This window comes from Pristiophorus japonicus, chromosome 5 (assembly GCF_044704955.1).
Source record: "Pristiophorus japonicus isolate sPriJap1 chromosome 5, sPriJap1.hap1, whole genome shotgun sequence".
NCBI lineage: Eukaryota > Metazoa > Chordata > Chondrichthyes > Pristiophoridae > Pristiophorus > Pristiophorus japonicus.
In genome coordinates, this window is record NC_091981.1 from 217,529,525 (window position 1) to 217,549,320 (window position 19,796).

The following is a 19,796-nucleotide window of genomic DNA, read 5'->3' on the forward strand; positions in this document are numbered from 1 at the left end:
ATGAACCTTCACACTGTAAGCTGCTGATTTCAGTCAAGCTGCTTGGGGGAGGATTCAAGCAGAGGCAAAGAACTTCCCTAGTGGGAGGAGCAGAAAACAGCTATCATCCACCATTCTTATTTAACTCCAAGCATGTTGACAACAGAAGTTAACTTCGATCAGCTTTCTTAGTTGGGGAGTGGTGTCAGGTAGAAGGTGAGGGTGGCAAAGAGAACAGAGAATTCGATTCCAGGTTAAAACAAATTGTGTCTCCTTTTTGAAGACACAAAGTGGTTACTGAAGATTCGATGCACATAAGCATGTCATAGTTAACTATCATGTACTCCAAGGCCAATTATGTTAGCATGACTCACACTAAAATAGTTTTGAAAAATATAGGACAAAAACATTGTAAATAAGGTGGACAGTAAAAATCACTATGTGCCGTAAGATTAAGTAGATCATCATAAATACAGAAATAATTTGGCATTTAGATAGTTAAATATGGTTAAGTTTCATTTTCTTGCTGTAATTATCTACAGGAAGCAGAATGTTACTTTACTACATCTAAACATTTTTCTAGGCATGCAGCACTGCTTTTATTTAAAAATATGTAGATTTTCATCTTTGGTCTGGTCTTCAAAAGGATTTGCATCAGTCACTGTTTGGAGCTCCACACGGACCCGTTCTGGAAATGAATATCACCTTACAGTTATGCTTGTGCAAATAACCTGCTGAGCGCTGATAAAAGGATTAGTACAGCAAAATTCTTAATATGGAAAATAACAAATTAAATTCTTATATTAAAATTACCACCCTTGAGGTATTTTCGTTCCTAATTTTAATTCCCCTCTGGTGTTCTGCATAGATTGTGTCAGTTAATGATTGGAACAAGCGTTTCTCTGCTGGCAGCTTGTTACCGTGTGATAATATGGGGGAATTTAAAAAAAGAAATATGTAATATATTATAATATATTGACAGATTCGGATTTATCCACATTATAATAACGAACTGGCAACTGTGTAATAAGTCCAAATTAGCCGCGACGCCAACTACAGTATTCAAAATGCGTGGACCCCATGAGTTCATCGAAATCCTGGCAATTTCTAACTGTCCCCCCTGAGAGAAGAGGATTGAGATGTCACCACACAACATGAATTTTGTCAATGTCTTTCACCCAGTGTGGAGTGAAAGTCTGATGCCTCTCACTATCATTGCTACGTACGAGTGAAACACTTCAGCTCGAACACCAATCATCAATATAACTGTTTATCTGGGTCATATAACACAATCCCCATTGATGCCAAGTGCGAAGCGAGCCAAAATAACAAAATAGAAAAGCTGGTTTCACTGCACTAATGAAACCTTAATTATGTTAATCATACTGGTTAGAACAATTTGTAATTTCTGTATAATATTAAAGCATTCTAAACAATCTAGAATGCATCCAACTATAAAATAGGTTTCCTCATGTGCATAGACACATAAATGTAATCTGTAACCAACAATTAGCACAATAGACATTACTTTTAAATCAAAGAGACAAAAGAGTAAAATTGTAAATAGTCATAATTGTACATAAAGTAAAATGAGGGATGAATAATGCATTCTAAAACTCTAATGTAAATGCTAATTCTATTTACTATTTTAAAAATTACAGAAGATTTGGACTGGTTCTGATTAATGACATTACGAATACAGGCATTCAGTGCACGAATGAGCCCCAAATATTTGCAAGATGGCACACCTTGGTGTAAATGGTTAGCCCTGACTTGCGTTACTGACTGTGCCAAAATTTGTGGGGGTCACAGGTAGGTCACACAACCTGGCTTTAGGAGGCGAGGGGTTCATTTTGACAGAAAAGAACATCCCAGGAGTCCATATTGGCCCCGATTTTCCACAATCACGATTTCTGGCGCCCAAGTACGGGAACGGACAGCAACACCCCCTCCCCCTCCCCAGCGCAAAAAAAGAGCACTTTCCACGAAGCAGAAGTTATTTTTGCGCTGCGCTACCTGAAGACAATTCTGGGGGCGGAGCTTGTAGCATGTGGCGAAAAATCACGGCGCATGCACTGAAAAAAATTCATTCACTGCGCAAGTGCGGGAAAAAAAAAAATCACTTTCTGCACGTGAAGGGTCTGCCTGGTCTGGATCACCAGTGAGAACCCATTGGTAGCAGAGATGGATTTTCAGATTGAAAATACAGCTTCAAACAAAAGATGGATGCAAGGGAAGGGGACAGAGAAGGCGAAAGGGGCAGAGAAGGAGAAGGGGAAGCTGTAAGGGCCAAGAGATTTCGAGCAGGAGAAAGTGAGCCCCTGGTAGACATAATTGAGAGGAGATGGGATGTGCAGTCGGAGGAGCCAGTGGGAGCGGGAGAATTGAGGCCGATAAAAGGCCAGCAGCAGTCGGAGGAGCAGCAGTCGGAGGAGCCAGTGGGAGTGGGAGGATCGAGGCCTATAAAAGGCCAGCAGCAGTCGGAGGAGCCAGTGGGAGTGGGAGGATCGAGGTCTATAAAATGCCAGCAGCTGTCGGAGGAGCAGCAGTCGGAGGAGCCAGTGGGAGTGGGAGGATCGAGGCCTATAAAAGGCCAGCAGCTGTCGGAGGAGCAGCAGTCGGGAGAAGCTCGCTCGTGCAGGGTCAAAAAGCAAAAAGCAAAATAGAAGTAAAAAGAAATCGAAGTGTGACGTCACAGCCAAGCGGGTAAGTGATTGGTGAGTATATTCTCTTTTACTTTTCTTATCAGTAGGAAATTTTTGGCATTGTTGCCAAATTAAGTTAATCTAAGGGTTAAGTCATGGCAGGAGAGTTCAGAGACGTGTCATGCTCCTTCTGTGCTATGTGGGAAGTCAAGTGTCCCTGGCTACTGTATATGCGGGAAGTGTGTCCAGCTGCAGCTTCTGTCAGACCGCAGCGCAGCACTGGAGCTGCACATGGATTCACTTTGGAGCATCCGCGATGCTGATGACGTCGTGGATAGCACGTTTAATGAGCTAGTCACACCGCAGGTAAAGGTTACACATGCAGATAGGGAATGGGTGACCATCAGGAAGAGCAGGGGAAGGAAGGTAGTGCAGGGATCCCCTGTGGTCACCTCCCTCCAAAACAGAAATACCGTTTTGGATACTGTTGAGGGAAGTGACTCATCAGGGGAAGGCAGCAGCAGTCAAGTTCATGGCACCAAGGTGACTCTGCTGCACATAGAAACATAGAAAATAGGTGCAGAAGTAGGCCATTCGGCCCTTAGAGCCTGCACCACCATTCAATAAGATCATGGCTGATCATTCCTTCAGTACCCCTTGATCCCTTTAGCCGTAAAGGCCATATCTAACTCCCTCTTGAATATATCCAATGAACTGGCATCAACAACTCTCTGCGGCAGGGAATTCCACAGGTTAACAACTCTCCAGGTTAACAACTCCCCTTATCCTAAGACTGTGTCCCCTGGTTCTGGACTTTCCCAACATCGGGAAAATTCTTCCCGCATCTAACCTGTCCAGTCCAGTCAGAATCTTATATGTTTCTCTGAGATCCCCTCTCATCCTTCTAAACTCCAGTGTATAAAGGCCCAGTTGATCCAGTCTCTCCTCATATGTCAGTCCAGCCATCCCTGGAATCAGTCTGGTGAACCTTCGCTGCACTCCCTCAACAGCAAGAACGTCCTTCCTCAGATTAGGAGACCAAAACTGAACACAATATTCCAGGTGAGGCCTCACCAAGGCCCTATACAACTGCAGCAAGACTTCCCTGCTCCTATACTCAAATCCCCTTGCTATGAAGGCCAACATACCATTTGCTTTCTTCACCGCCTGCTGTACCTGCATGCCAACTTTCAATGATTGATGAACCATGACACCCAGGTCTCGCTGCACCTCCCCTTTTCCAAATCTGCCGCCATTCAGATAATATTCTGCCTTCGTGTTTTTGCCCCAAAAGTGGATAACCTCACATTTATCCACATTATGCTGCACCTGCCATGCATTTACCCACTCACCTAACCTGTCCAAGTCACCCTGCAGCCTCTTAGCGTCCTCCTCACAGCTCACGCCGCCACCCAGTTTAGTGTCATCTGCAAACTTGGAGATATTACACTCAATTCCATCATCTAAATCATTAATATATATTGTAAAGAGCTGGGGTCCCAGCACTGAGCCCTGCGGCACTCCACTAGTCACTGCCTGCATTTCTGAAAAGGACCCGTTAATCCCAACTCTCTGCCAACTAGTTCTCTATCCACGTCAGTACATTACCCCCAATACCATGAGCTTTGATTTTGCACACCAATCTCCTGTGTGGGACCTTGTCAAAAGCCTTTTGAAAGTCCAAATACATCACATCCAGTGGTTCTCCCTCGTCCACTCTACTAGTTACATCCTCAAAAAATTGCAGAAGATTTGTCAAGCATGATTTCCCTTTCAGAAATCCATGTTGACTTGGACCAATCCTATCACTGCTCTCCAAATGCGCTGCTATTTCATCCTTAATAATTGATTCCAACATTTTCCCCACCACCGATGTCAGGCTAACCGGTCTATAATTACCCGTTTTCTCTCTCCCTCCTTTTTTAAAAGGTGGTGTTACATTAGCAACCCTCCAGTCCATAGGAACTGATCCAGAGTCGATAGACAGTTGGAAAATTACCAATGCATCCACTATTTCTATGGCCACTTCCTTAAGTACTCTGGAATGTAGACTATCAGGCCCTGGGGATTTATCGGCCTTCAATCCTATCAATTTCCCCAACACAATTTCCCGCCTAATAAGGATATCCTTCAGTTCCTCCTTCTCACTAGACCCTCGGTCCCCTAGTACATCCGGAAGGTTATTTGTGTCTTCCTTTGTGAAGACAGAACCAAAGTACGTGTTCAATTGATCTGCCATTTCTTTGTTCCCCGTTATAAATTCACCTGAATCCAACTGCAAGGGACCTACGTTTGTCTTCACTAATCGTTTTCTCTTCACATATCGATAGAAGCTTTTGCAGTCAGTTTTTATGTTCCCAGCAAGCTTACTCTCATACTCTATTTCCCCCTCCTAATTAAACCCTTTGTCCTCCTCTGCTGAATTCTAAAATTCTCCCAATCCTCCGGTTTGCTGCTTTTTCTAGCTAATTTGTATGCCTCTTCTTTGGAATTAATACTATGCTTAATTTCCTTTGTTAGCCACGGTTGAGCCACCTTCCCCGTTTTATTTTTACTCCAGACAGGGAGTTGCTGAAGTTCGTCCATATGATCTTTAAAGGTTTGCCATTGCCTATCCACCGTCAACCCTTTAAGTATCATTTGCCAGTCTAATCTAGCCAATTCGCGCCTCATACCATCAAAGTTACCTTTCCTTAAGTTCAGGACCCTAGTTTCTGAATTAACTTTGTCACTCTCCATCTTAATAAATAATTCTACCATATTATGGTCACTCTTCCCCAAGGGGCCTCGCACAACATGATTGCTAATTAGTCCCTTCTCTTTACACATCACCCAGTCTAGGATGGCCAGCTCTCTGGTTGGTTCCTCAACATATTGGTCTGGAAAACCATCCCAAATGCACTCCAGGAAATCCTCCTCCACCGCATTGCTACCAGTTAGGTTAGCCCAATCAATATGTAGATTAAAGTCGCCCTTGATTACTGCTGTACCTTTATTGCACACACCCCTTATTTCTTGTTTGATGCTGTCCCCAACCTCACGACTACTATTTGGTGGCCTGTACACAATTCCCACTAGCGTTTTCTGCCCTTTGGTATTCCGTAGGTCCACCCATACCGATTCCACCTCATCCAAGCTAATGTCCTTCCTTACAATTGCATTAATTTCCTCTTTAACCAGCAACGCCACCCCGCCTCCTTTTCCTTTCTGTCTGTCCTTCCCAAATGCTGAATACCCTTGTATGTTGAGTTCCCAGCCTTGGTCACCCTGGAGCCATGTCTCCGTGATGCCAATCACATCGTATCTGTCAACTGTTATCTGCGCAGTTAATTCATCCACCTTATTCCGAATACTCCTCGCATTGAGGCACAGAGCCTTGAGGCTTGTCTTTTTAACACACTTTGACCCTTTAGAATTTTGCTGTAAAGTGACCCTTTTTGTTTTATGCCTTGGGTTTCTCTGCCGTCCACTTTTACTATTCTCCTTTCTAGCTTTTGCTTCTGTCTCCATTTTCTTTCTCTCTGTCTCCCTGCATAGGTTCCCATCCCCCTGCCACATTAGTTTAACTCCTCCCCAACAGCACTAGCAAACACTCCCTCTTGGGCATTGGTTCTGGTCATGCCGAGATGCAAACCGTCCGGTTTGTACTCATCCCACCTCCCCCAGAACCGGTTCCAATGCCCCAGGAATTTGAATCCCTCCCTTCTGCACCACTGCTCAAGCCACATATTCATCTGAGCTATCCTGCAATTCCTACTCTGACTAACACGTGGCACTGGTAGCAATCCTGAGATTACTACTTTTGAGGTCCTGCTTTTTAATTTAACTCCTAGCTCCCTAAATTCGTCTCGTAGGACCTCATCCCGTTTTTTACCTGTATCGTTGGTACCTATATGTACCACGACAACTGGCTGTTCGCCCTCCCTTTTCAGAATGTCCTGCACCCGCTCCGAGACATCCTTGACCCTTGCACCAGGGAGGCAACATACCATCCTGGAGTCTCGGTTGCGGCCGCAGAAATGCCTATCTATTCCCCTTACAATTGAATCCTCTACCACTATAGCTTCCCACTCTTTTTCCTGCCCTCCTGTGCAGCAGAGCCACCCACGGTGCCATGGACTTTGCTGCTGCTGCTCTCCCCTGATGTGTTATCCCCCTCAACAGTACCCAAAGCGGTGTATCAGTTTTACAGGGGGATGACCGCAGGGGACCCCTGCACTACCTTCCTTGCACTGCTCTTCCTGTTGGTCTTCCATTCCCTATCTGGCTGCGTACCCTTCTCCTGCGGTAAGACCAACTCACTAAACGTGCTGTTCACGTCATTCTCAGCATCTTGGATGCTCCAGAGTAAATCCACCCGCAGCTCCAGTTTTACAACGCGGTCCATCAGGAGCTGCAGGCGGATGCACTTCCTGTATACGTAGTTGTGAGGGACACCGGAAGCGTCCCTGACTTCCCATATAGCACAGGAGGAGCATAACACGTGTCTGAGCTGTCCTGCCATTGACTTAACCCTTAGATAAAATTAATGTGGCAAAAACAAGGCTAAACGTTAGTTACTGATATAGAAAAGAAAAAGAAAAGCAACTTACCAATCACCAGCCAATCACTTACCCCCTTGGCTGTGACGTCACCTTTCAATTTCTTTCTACTTCTTTTTTGTCTTCTCTCCCCGCTGCACAAGTACGCCTTTATAGGCCTCCCGACACCACGCACTCCCGCCTCTCGGACTGCCGCCGCCTCTCGCTGCCGCTGGGCCTTTATAGGCCTCCTAACACCACGCACTCCCGCGTCTCGGACACAGGAGGGCAGGAAGCAGTGTGGGAGAGCCATAGGGATAGTGGATTCTATTGTAAGGGGAATAGATAGGCGTTTCTGCGGCCGCAAACGAAACTCCAGGATGGTATGTTGCCTCCCTGGTGCAAGGGTCAAGGATGTCTCGGAGCGGCCGCAGGGCATTCTGGAGGGGGAGGGTGAACAGCCAGCTGCCGTGGTGCATATAGGTACCAACGATATAGGTAAAAAATGGGATAAGGTCCGACAAGCTGAATTTAGGGAGCTAGGAGTTAAATTAAAAAGTAGGACCTCAAAAGGTAGTAATATCAGGATTTCTACCAGTGCCACGTGCTCGTCAGAGCAAGAATAACAGGATAGTTCAGATGAATATGTGGCTTGAGGAATGGTGCAAGAGGGAGGGATTCAAATTCCTGGGACATTGGAACCAGTTCTGGAGGAGGTGGGACCAGTACAAACTGGACAGTCTTCACCTGGGCAGGACCGGGACCGATGTCCTAGGTGGAGTGTATGCTAGTGCTGTTGGGGTGGGTTTAAATTAATATGGCAGGGGGATAGGAATCTATGCAGGGAGGCAGAGGGATATAAAAAGGGGGCAGAAGCAAAAGGTAGGAAGGAGAAAAGTAACAGTGGAAGGCAGAGAAATCAAGCGCAAAAATAAAAAAGGGTCACATTACAACATAATTCTAAAAGGACAAAGTATTAAAAAAACAAGCCTGAAGGCTCTGAGTCTCAATGCGAGGAGCATTCGTAATAAGCTGGACGAATTAACTGCGCAGATAGCTGTTAACGGGCAAGATGTAATTTGAATTACGGAGACATGGCTCCAGGGTAACCAAGGGTGGGAACTCAACATCCAGGGGTATTCAATATTCAGTGAAGATAGACAAAAAGGAAAAGAAGGTGGGGTAGCGTTACTGGTTGAACAGATTAATGCAATAGTAAGAAATGACATTAGCTTGGATGATGTGGAATCTGTACGGTTAGAGCTGCGAAACACCAAAGGGCAGAAAACATTAGTGGGAGTTGTGTACAGACCACCAAACAGTAGTTGTGAAGTTGGGGATGGCATCAAACAGGAAATTCGCGATGCGTGCAATAAAGATACTGCAGTTATCATGGGTGACTTTAATCTACATATAGATTGGACTAATCAAACTGGTAGCAATACTGTTGAGGAGGATTTCCTGGAGTGTATAAGGGATGGTTTTCTGGATCAATATGTCGAGGAACCAACTAGAGAGCATGCCATCCTAGACTGGGTCTTGTGTAATGAGAGGGGATTAATTAGCAATCTTGTCATGCGAGGCCCCTTGGGGATGAATGACCATAATAAGGGTAACTTTGAAGGTATGAGGCATGAATTGGCTAAGATAGATTGGCTAATGATACTTAAGGGGTTGACTGTGGATGGGCAATGGCAGACATTTAGAGACCGCATGGATGAATTACAACAATTGTACATTCCTGTCTGGCGTAAAAATAAAAAAGGGAAGGTGGCTCAACCGTGGCTATCTAGGGAAATCAGGGATAGTATTAAAGCCAAGGAAATGGCATACAAATTGGCCAGAAATAGCAGCGAACCTGGGGAATGGGAGAAATTTAGAACTCAGCAGAGGAGGACAAAGGGTTTGATTAGGGCAGGGAAAATGGAGTACGAGAGGAAGCTTGCAGGGAACATTAAGGCGGATTGCAAAAGTTTCTATAGGTATGTAAAGAGAAAAAGGTTAGTAAAGACAAACGTAGGTCCCCTGCAGTCAGAATCAGGGGAAGTCATAACGGGGAACAAAGAAATGGCAGACCAATTGAACAAGTACTTTGGTTCAGTATTCACTAAGGAGGACACAAACAACCTTCCGGATATAAAAGTGGTCAGAGGGTCTATTAAGGAGGGGGAACTGAGGGAAATCTTTATTAGTCGGGAAATTGTGTTGGGGAAATTGATGGGATTGAAGGCCGATAAATCCCCAGGGCCTGATGGACTGCATCCCAGAGTACTTAAGGAGGTGGCCTTGGAAATAGCGGATGCATTGACAGTCATTTTCCAATATTCCATTGACTCTGGATCAGTTCCTATCGAGTGGAGGGTAGCCAATGTAACCCCACTTTTTAAAAAAGGAGGGAGAGAGAAAGCAGGGAATTATAGACCGGTCAGCCTGACCTCAGTAGTGGGTAAAATGATGGAATCAATTATTAAGGATGTCATAGCAGCGCATTTGGAAAATGGTGACATGATAGGTCCAAGTCAGCATGGATTTGTGAAAGGGAGATCATGCTTGACAAATCTTCTGGAATTTTTTGAGGATGTTTCCAATAAAGTGGACAAAGGAGTACCAGTTGATGTGGTATATTTGGACTTTCAGAAGGCTTTCGACAAGGTCCCACACAGGAGATTAATGTGCAAAGTTAAAGCACATGGGATTGGGGGTAGTGTGCTGACGTGGATTGAGAACTGGTTGTCAGACAGGAAGCAAAGAGTAGGAGTAAATGGGTACTTTTCGGAATGGCAGGCAGTGACTAGTGGGGTACCGCAGGGTTCTGTGCTGGGGCCCCAGTTGTTTACATTGTACATTAATGATTTAGACGAGGGGATTAAATATAGTATCTCCAAATTTGCGGATGACACTAAGTTGGGTGGCAGTGTGAGCTGCGAGGAGGATGCTATGAGGCTACAGAGTGACTTGGATAGGTTAGGTGAGTGGGCAAATGCGTGGCAGATGAAGTATAATGTGGATAAATGTGAGGTTATCCACTTTGGTGGTAAAAACAGAGAGACAGACTATTATCTGAATGGTGACAGATTAGGAAAAGGGAAGGTGCAACGAGACCTGGGTGTCATGGTACATCAGTCATTGAAGGTTGGCATGCAGGTACAGCAGGCGGTTAAGAAAGCAAATGGCATGTTGGCCTTCATAGCGAGGGGATTTGAGTACAGGGGCAGGGAGGTGTTGCTACAGTTGTACAGGGCCTTGGTGAGGCCACACCTGGAGTATTGTGTACAGTTTTGGTCTCCTAACTTGAGGAAGGACATTCTTGCTATTGAGGGAGTGCAGCGAAGATTCACCAGACTGATTCCCGGGATGGTGGGACTGACCTATCAAGAAAGACTGGATCAACTGGGCTTGTATTCACTGGAGTTCAGAAGAGTGAGAGGGGACCTCATAGAAACGTTTAAAATTCTGACGGGTTTGGACAGGTTGGATGCAGGAAGAATGTTCCCAATGTTGGGGAAGTCCAGAACCAGGGGTCACAGTCTAAGGATAAGGGGTAAGCCATTTAGGACCGAGATAAGGAGAAACTTCTTCACCCAGAGAGTGGTGAACCTGTGGAATTCTCTACCACAGGAAGTAGTTGAGGCCAATTCACTAAATATATTCAAAAGGGAGTTAGATGAAGTATTTACTACTCGGGGGATCAAGGGGTATGGCGAGAAAGCAGGAACGGGGTACTGAAGTTTCATGTTCAGCCATGAACTCATTGAATGGCGGTGCAGGCTAGAAGGGCTGAATGGCCTGCTCCTGCACCTATTTTCTATGTTTCTATGTTTCTATATGGTAGAATTCTTCATTAAGATGGAAAGTGACACAGTTAATTCAGAGACTAGGGTCCTGAAATTAAAGAGAGGTAACTTCGATGGTATGAGACGTGAATTGGCTAGGATAGACTGGTGAATGATACTTAAAGGGTTGACGGTAGATAGGCAATGGCAGACATTTAAAGATCACATGGATGAAATACAACAACTGTGCATCCCTGTCTGGCTTAAAAATAAAACGGGCAAGGTGGCTCAACCGTGGCTAACAAGGGAAATTAGGTATTGTGTTAAATCCAAGGAAGAGGCATATAAATCGGCCAGAAAAAGCAGCAAACCTGAGGACTGGGAGAAATTTAGAATTCAGCAGAGGACGACTAAGGGCTTACTTATGAGGGGGAAAAGAGAGTACGAGAGTAAGCTTGCAGGGAACATAAAAACTGACTGCAAATGCTTCTATAGATATGTGAAGAGAAAAAGATTAGTGAAGACTAATGTAGGTCCCTTGCAGTCAGAATCAGGTGAATTCATAATGGGGAACAAGGAAATGGCAGACCAATTGAACAAATACTTTGGTTCTATCTTCACTAAGGAAGACACGAATAACCTCCCGAAAATACTAGGCGACCGAGGGTCTAGCGAGAAGGAGGAACTGAGGGAAATCCTTATTAATCAGTAAATGGTGTTCGGGACATTGATGGGATTGAAGGCCGATAAATCCCCAGGGCCTGATAGTCTGCATCCCGCATCCCAGAGTACTTAAGGAAGTGGCCCTAGAAATAGTCGATGCATTGGTGGTCATTTTCTAACATTCCATGGACTCTGGATCAGTTCCTGTGGATTGTAGGGTAGCTAATGTAGCCATATTTTTTTAAAAAGGAGGGAGAGAGAAAACAGGGAATTATAGACCAGTTAGCCTGACATCGATAGTGGTGAAAATGCTGGAGTCAATGATTAAAGATGCAATAGCAGCGCATTTGGAAAGCAATGACAGGATCGGTCCAAGTTAGCATGGATTTATGAAAGGGAAATCATGCTCGACAAATTTTTTGCGCATGTGGAGTGGATAAGGGAGGACCAGTGGATGTGGTGTATTTGGACTTTCAAAAGGCTTTTGATAAGGTCCCACACAAGAGATTAGTGTGCAAAATTAAAGCACATGGGATTGGGGGCAATGTCTTGACATGGATAGAGAACTGGTTGGCAGACAGGAAGCCAAGAGTGGGAATGAACGGGTCCTTTTCAGAATGGCAGGCAGTGACTAGTGGGGTACCGCAAGGTTCAGTGCTGGGACCCCAGCTATTTACAATATATATTAATGATTTAGACGAAGGAATTGAAGGTAATCTCTCCAAGTTTGCAGATGATACTAAGCTGGGTGACAGTGTGAGCTGTGAGGAGGATACTAAGAGGTTGCAGGGTGACTTGGACAGGTCAGGTGAGTGGGCAAATGATTGGCAGATGCAGTGGATAAGTGTGAGGTTATCCACTTTGGTGGCAAAAACAGGAAGGCAGATTATTATCTGAATGGTGACAAATTAGTAAAAGGGGAGGTGCAACGAGACCTGGTGTCATGGTACATCAGTCATTGAAAGTTGGCATGCAGGTACAGCAGGCAGTAAAAAAAAGCAAATGGCATGTTGGCCTTCATAGCGAGAGGATTTGAGTATAGGCTCAGGGAAATTTGCTGCAGTTGTACAGGGCCTTGGTGAGGCCACACCTTGAGTATTGTGTACAGTTTTGGTCTCCTAATCTGAGGAAGGACATTCTTGCTCTTGAGGGAGTGCAGCTAAGGTTCACCAAACTGATTCCCGGGTTGGCAGGACTGACATATGAAGAAAAACTGGATCGACTAGGCTTATATTCACTGAAATTCAGAAGAATGAGAGGGGATCTCATAGAAGCATATAAAATTCTGACAGGATTGGACAGGTTAGATGCAGGAAGAACGTTCCCGATGTTGGGGGAAGTCCAGAACCAGGGGTCACAGTCTAAGGATAAGGAGTAAGTCATATATGACCGAGATGAGGAGAAACTTTTTCACCCAGAGAATTGTGAACCTGTGGAATTCTCTACCACAGAAAGTTGTTGAGTCCAGTTCGTTGGATATATTCAAAAGGGAGATAGATGTGGCCCTTACGGCTAAAGGGATCGGGGGTATGGAGAAAAGGCAGGAGTGGGGTACTGAAATTTTATGATCAGCCATGATTATATTGAATGGTGGTGCAGGCTCAAAGGGCCAAATGGCCTGCTCCTGCACCTATTTTCTGTGTTCTAAAGAGAGAATGTGCCAAAAGAAACCTAAACCCTCTGTACTCGCAAAGGTTTGGGACCAAGTTGCAGTTGAGTTTAATGCATTGTCCATTACCCCGAGAAGCAGCGCACAGCTCAAAAAGAAGTGGCAGGATCTCAGACAAGCAGTGACTAAGTAATATTTTTATGTAAGTTTATATATATTTACGCACTGCAATAACATGTGTAAATATGCCGTGTGCGTGTGCGTGTGCAGAAGGATCCTCTCAAAAGTTTTATTTTCATCTTTGCAGAAGATGGTGTCACAGATCAACTGAGAAAGGTCAAAAACTGGAAGACGTCCGGCAAGTAGACTGCAACTAAGAGCCGTGGAACAGAGGATAGCTGATATAATTAAATCTCACAGGAGGTGGTCAACCACCAACATGGAAGCTGGGTCCAGGTTACCAAGAGAGGGTAAGCTCGACAAATTGAACAGTCTGGGTTGGGTAAATGTTAAGTACTGCGTGGGCTAGTTACGCTTCCTCCCCTGCTGCTAACCATGCATCTGCTCTATTATGTTTTGCAGATGTTGCGCATCAGGAAGAGACAGAAGATGCACCTGAAGTAGAAGAAGAGCATGATCAGGAAGCTGTCAGTCCAGATATTGTTCATCTACATCAGGAGAATGAAGGGCAGCAGGAAAACCCCGATACTGTGGTGGTTACACTGGAATTGTAGATGGTGAACCCTTCGAGGATTCCAAGCCCTTTCCTGAGCGATTCAACTGACGCGACACTTCAAGGTGTACCATTTGAGGCTACGGGTCCCAGTGTGTCGCAGCAAGCCACACCTGGGAGACGGCAGAGGAGGGTGGGAGGGAGAGCTGAACCTGAAATAGAGGAAGCAGGGAACATAGGACAGCTCATGGGGATGAGTGGGGAGAGCATTCAGCTAACTAGATCGCTCCTGAAAACCTTGGGTGGGGTGAGGGTAGAATTAGCAGGACTGACACTTGAAGTAGCAACACTGGCTGGAGGAATGGGTGAGGTGAGGGGAGAAATTGCGGGACTGTCATTAGAGGTAACAACACTGTCGAGACAGATGAGGGAGGGAATATCAGAGGTAGGAGCAGCAATAAGGGGGCACACCCAGGCTGCATTGTTGCCACTAACATTCTAACCCCCAGATCAAAGTCAGGGGTTGATCCACAGGCTGAAGGAGTCCGAATAGGAACCCAGGTCTTCCACAATGACGTCTGCTAGCTGTGTCCCTGTCGCAACCCACCAACAACACACCGTTGAAAAGAAAACAGAAAAAACCTTGGGGTCGAGGGAGGGGGGTTAGGGGCAGGTGAGGAAGCAGAAGTCTGTAACAATGGGCATGGGTGGGGGTAGAGGCAGCAACAGGGGCAGAAGTGGCGCACAGCGCGAACGGGGAGGACAGATAGCTGGTTTTATTTTGTTTGTTTCTTCATTGAAAAGTTTGATACCAAATTTATTAGTTATTGAAGTTAAAAGATAAGTTAAGTACAACTGTACTGTACAAATGTTTAATAAACATTTTTTTTTGCAGTTAACCAGAATCCTGTACATTATTTTTTGAATTCAGCACCAGAAAATCTTTCCAAATGATGTCACTGATTCGACAGGCCAAATGGCCTCCTTCTGTGTTGTAACCAAACTGGGTAAAGTTCAGGAAACTATTTCATTAACTTGATCAGTTTGAGTCATCTTTATAAGACACTTTTTAAGATATAAAGAAGGTAATTATGAAGCAATGTAGTCTTAGGGAGAGAAATAAGAACAAAAGGGAACAAATATCGTTCACATTTAAACTCTGTATTTTATGTAAAATATGTTTTTAAAAACTGAGAATTAAAATTTTGTTCAGAGCCAAATTTGCAGCATAAAACTACACACACTTAGCAATAATCCCACTCGTTTCCAATGCTGGCCTGAGCACCCATTCTGTGATTGTGTGCTGGAGATGGAAGGGAAACTACAAGCACTAATGTTACGCCTTCATATAAAAACTTTAATAAAGGCATTAAAATAGATAAAAATTAATCGTGAATAAAACTCAACTTTTTAATAAAATATGTAGTTTAAAAAAAAGTTGAAATGAAACAGGAGCAGGTTCTATAAGCTGTGATCTACTCTGCCAGGTGATCCTCGAGGGGCAAAGTTGAAAATTGCCCCCATCAGTCTGGTTTGTAAAATCAAGCTCTGCCTTCCAGAATTGAAGTGTTCAATGGATGACTCTGTAAAACATGCTTCCTCCCTAATTTATATATGCAAACTGCCTCTCTTACTGCATAATTCATCATGGTTTATGTCCCATTGGAAGACATAGTAATCTACATCAATGATGTCAGCAAATTAGAGCCCATCTCAAAAGTTTAAGTAATGCACTTTTGAACAAGGCTGCTTTAAATTCTTCAGTGGCAATGGAAAAGGTTCTTCTGCTAGTTTATTTTTCAATGTGCCTGGAGTATGTTGTTCAGTTTGGTGTGGCGAACCTTCGGCCAGGGATTGCAGCAGGCCAGCACCGATTTCCTTAACTTAAGGTAGGCTTTTTACAAAGGGGTCGAAGGTGTCTCTGCGCCATTTTTAAAAAATCGTTGCTGGAGAAACTGGCATAAATGCCCAGAATCCCTTTTCAACGCAGACCAGCGGCAAAATATCTGGCGCTGACAGTTGGCGCCGGCACCAATACTTGGGGGAAAATTTCAATTGACTGATTATACAAAAAAAAATCGCCGGGTGCCAAAAATACGGTGTCCAATGATGGCAAAGATTGCATCCAAAATCTGGTGAATACAATGTTATTACTTCTTAATACACAGCAAGTTATAAAAATAATAAGCCAAAAAGAAACCTAATTCAATTCACTGACTCCCACTCACACCCCACCGCTGAAGCCCAGCTTCAGGGAGGTGAGGCTCGGTCCTCAGGGAGCAGCACCAAAGCTGTCTGACTCCCGGAATAAAACACATTATACAACAGCGCACATCACAGGCCGACATGAACTCCCCTTCCTAGTTTGTGCTTCTCTCTCTCTCTCCCTCCGCCAGTTTGTGTTTTTCTCTCTTTCGCTCCCCTCCCAGAGTTTGTGTTTCTCTCTCTCCCAATTTGTGTTTTTAATCTCCCTCCCCCCACTCCTTCCTCCAATTTGTGTTTCTCTCTCTCTCTCTCCCCCCAGTTTGTCTTTCTCGTCCTCCTTCCTCCAGTTTTTGCTTCTCTCTCTATTCCCCCGCCTCCCCCCACCCACACGTTTGTGCTTCTCTCTCTCTATCTCTCCTCCAGTTTGTGTTTCTCTCTCCATCCTCCAGTTTGTCTCTCTCCCTCCAGTTTGTGTTTCTCTCATTCTCTCTCTCCCTCCAGTTTGTTTCTGTTTCTCTCTCTCTCTCGCTCTCTCCCCTCCAGTTTGGGTTTCTGCACCTCCTTCTCCAGTGGGCGATTTTTATAGGGCCAACGCAGTTATCCTTACAATCAGCAAAGCGGTACGATCTCGGGCAAGGCGGGGTGGGGGTGGGTTGCCCAGCAGGGCTCACACAATGTGGTTTGGCCACAAGCCACAACAGGCAAGGTACTGCGCGCATGCACGAACTGAGCATACAATGTCAATTTTTCCCAAGTCACCAGCATCAGTGCTCAGGAGACCAATCGCCCATTCCGGTAGACTCCCGCCCAAAGTAGGAGGGTTGGGAACCCAATCCCCAAGAAAGCAGTGGAAATCCTTGGAGACGGTGGTGGAAGAACAGAAACCGCATGCACAAGGGTCAGGAAAACCAGCCCTTACTCAATTAAGATCGTAACAGTAAGCTTTTTTTTTGCCAGGATTGAAAGGAGATCTGTTAGTCTCGTTCCAACAATTTTATGAAGCGCTTAGAATGGACTGCATCTTTCTCTTCCCTATAACAACCTATCCGATCTTTAGTTATTATGTGCTAAATGAATCTAAAGCCACAATTTGGCAGGTGTGGGGCGGGGGGGGGGATTTCAAGTATGCTTGTGAACATTTCAGAAATAGATCGTCGAAGATATCATGATGTGCAAACGGTTACACTATACTATTATACCTTCACTTCACTTGGAACAAGCAATGGCAATGATGTTTTCAACTAGATTTCATAGCATTGTTATTCAATGGCAGAATGGACAATATTTTACTATTCCCAGCAAAGAAGAGTAAAAGTTTAATTTATTGTGCGTTCTTTTATCACTGCCTTGAATGAAACATAGAAAGTCGGTGCAGGAGTAGACCATTCGAGCCTGCACCACCATTCAATATGATCATGGCTGATCATGCAACTTCAGTACCCCATTCCTGCTTTCTCTCCATACCCCTTGATCCCTTTAGCCGTAAGGGCCACATCTAACTCCCTTTTGAATATATCTAACAAACTGGCATCAACAACTTTCTGTGGTAGAGAATTCCACAGGTTCATAATTCTCTGGGTGAAGAAGTTTTTCCTCATCTCGGTCCTAAATGGCTTACCCCTTATCCTTAGACTGTAACCCCTGGTTCTGGACTTCCCCAACATCGGGAACATTCTTCCTGCATCTAACCTGTCCAGTCCCGTCAGAATTTTATGTGATTCTATGAGATCCCCTCTCATTCTTCTAAATTCCAGTGAATATAAGCCTAGTCGATCCAGTCTTTCTTCATATGTCAGTCCTGCCATCCCGGGAATCAGTCTGGTGAACCTTCACTGCACTCCCTCAATAGTAAGAATGTTCTTCCTCAGATTAGGAGACCAAAACTGTACACAATATTCAAGGTGTGGCCTCACCAAGGTCCTGTACAACTGCAATAAGACCTCGCTGCTCCTATACTTAAATCCTCTCGCTGTGAAGGCCAACATGCCATTTGCCGGCTTCACCGCCTGCTGTACCTGCATGCCAACTTTCAATGACTGATGTACCATGACACCCAGGCCTATCCGCCGTCGACCCTTTAAGTATCATTCGCCAGACTATCCTAGCCAATTCACGTCTCAGCATCGAAGTTAGCTTTAAGTTCAGGACCCTACTCTCTGAAATAACTGTGTCACTCTCCCTTAAATGAAGAATTCTACCATATTATGGTCACTCTTTCGAAAGGGGCCTCGCACAACAAGATTGCTAATTAATCCCCTCTCATTACACAATACCCAGTCTAGGATGGCCAGCTCTCTAATTGGTTCCTCGACATATTGGTCAAGAAAACCATCCCTTATACACTCCAGGAAATCTGCCTCCACTGTATTGCTACCAGTTTGGTTAGTCCAATCTATATGTAGATTAAAGTCACCCATGATAACTGCTGTACCCTTATTGTACACATCCCTAATTTCCTGTTTGATGCCATCCCCAACCTCACTACTACTGTTTGGTGGTCTGTACACAACTCCCACAAGCATTTTCTGCCCTTTGGTGTTCCGCAGCTCTACCCATACAGATTCCACATCATCCAAGCTAATGTCCTTCCTTACTATTGCGTTAACCTCCTCTTTAACCAGCAACGCTACCCCACCTCCTTTTCCTTTCTGTCGATCCTTCCTGAATATTGAATACTCCTGGATGTTGAGTTCTAAGCCTTGGTCACCCTGGAGCCATGTCTCCGTAATCCCAATTACATCATATCCGTTAACAGCTATCTGCGCCGTTAATTCATCCACCTTATTACAAATGCTCCTCGCATTGAGAGACAGAGCCTTCAGGCTTGCTTTTTCGATACTCTTTGTTCTTTTAGAATTTTGCTGTAATGTAGCCCTTTTTGATTTTTGCCTTTGATTTCTCTGCCCTCCACTTTTCCTTATCTCCTTTTACCTTTGGCTTCCGCCCCCATTTTACTTCCCTCTGTCTCCCTGCATAGATTCCCATCCCCTTGCCATATTAGTTTAAACCCTCCCCTACAGCACGAGCAAACACCCCCCCAAGGACATTGGTTCCAGTCCTGCCCAGGTGCAGACCGTCTGGTTTGTACTGGTCCCACCTCCCCCAGAACTGGTTCCAATGTCCCAGGAATTTGAATCTCTCCCTCTTGCACCATTCCTCAAGCCACATATTCATCTTAACTATGCTGCTATTTCTACTCTGACTCGCACGTGGCACTGGTAGCAATCCTGAGATTACTACCTTTGAGGTCCTACTTTTTAATTTAACTCCTAGCTCCCTAAATTCAGCTTGTAGGACCTCGTCCCGTTTTTTACCTATATCGTTGGTACCACGACAACTGGCTGTTCACCCTCCCCTTCCAGAATGCCGCACAGCCACTCCGAAACATTCTTGACCCTTGCACCAGGGAAGCAATATACCATCCTGGAGTCTCGATTGTGGCCGCGGAAAAGCCTATCTATTCCCCTTACAATAGAATACCCTACAATTATAGCTCTCCCACTCTTTTTCCTGCCCTCCTGTGCAGCAGAGCCACCCATGGTGCCATGGACTTGGCTGCTGCTGCCTTGCCCTGATGGGCCATCTTCCCCAGCAGTACCCAAAACGGTGTATCTGTTTTGGAGGGAGATGACCGCAGGGGACCCCTGCACTACCTGCCTACTCCTGCTCTGCCTAATGGTCACCCATTCCCTAGTTGCCTTTGTAACTTTTACTTGCGGTGTGATCAAC

The 19,796-nt window shown here is 45.0% G+C and overlaps 1 protein-coding gene across 2 annotated transcripts in view; it reads right to left on the reverse strand.

The window, feature by feature from the left end:
* cdk14 (cyclin dependent kinase 14) overlaps nt 1–19,796 on the reverse strand; it is an 860,906-nt gene that overhangs the window by 188,810 nt on the left and 652,300 nt on the right. The window lies entirely within an intron of this gene.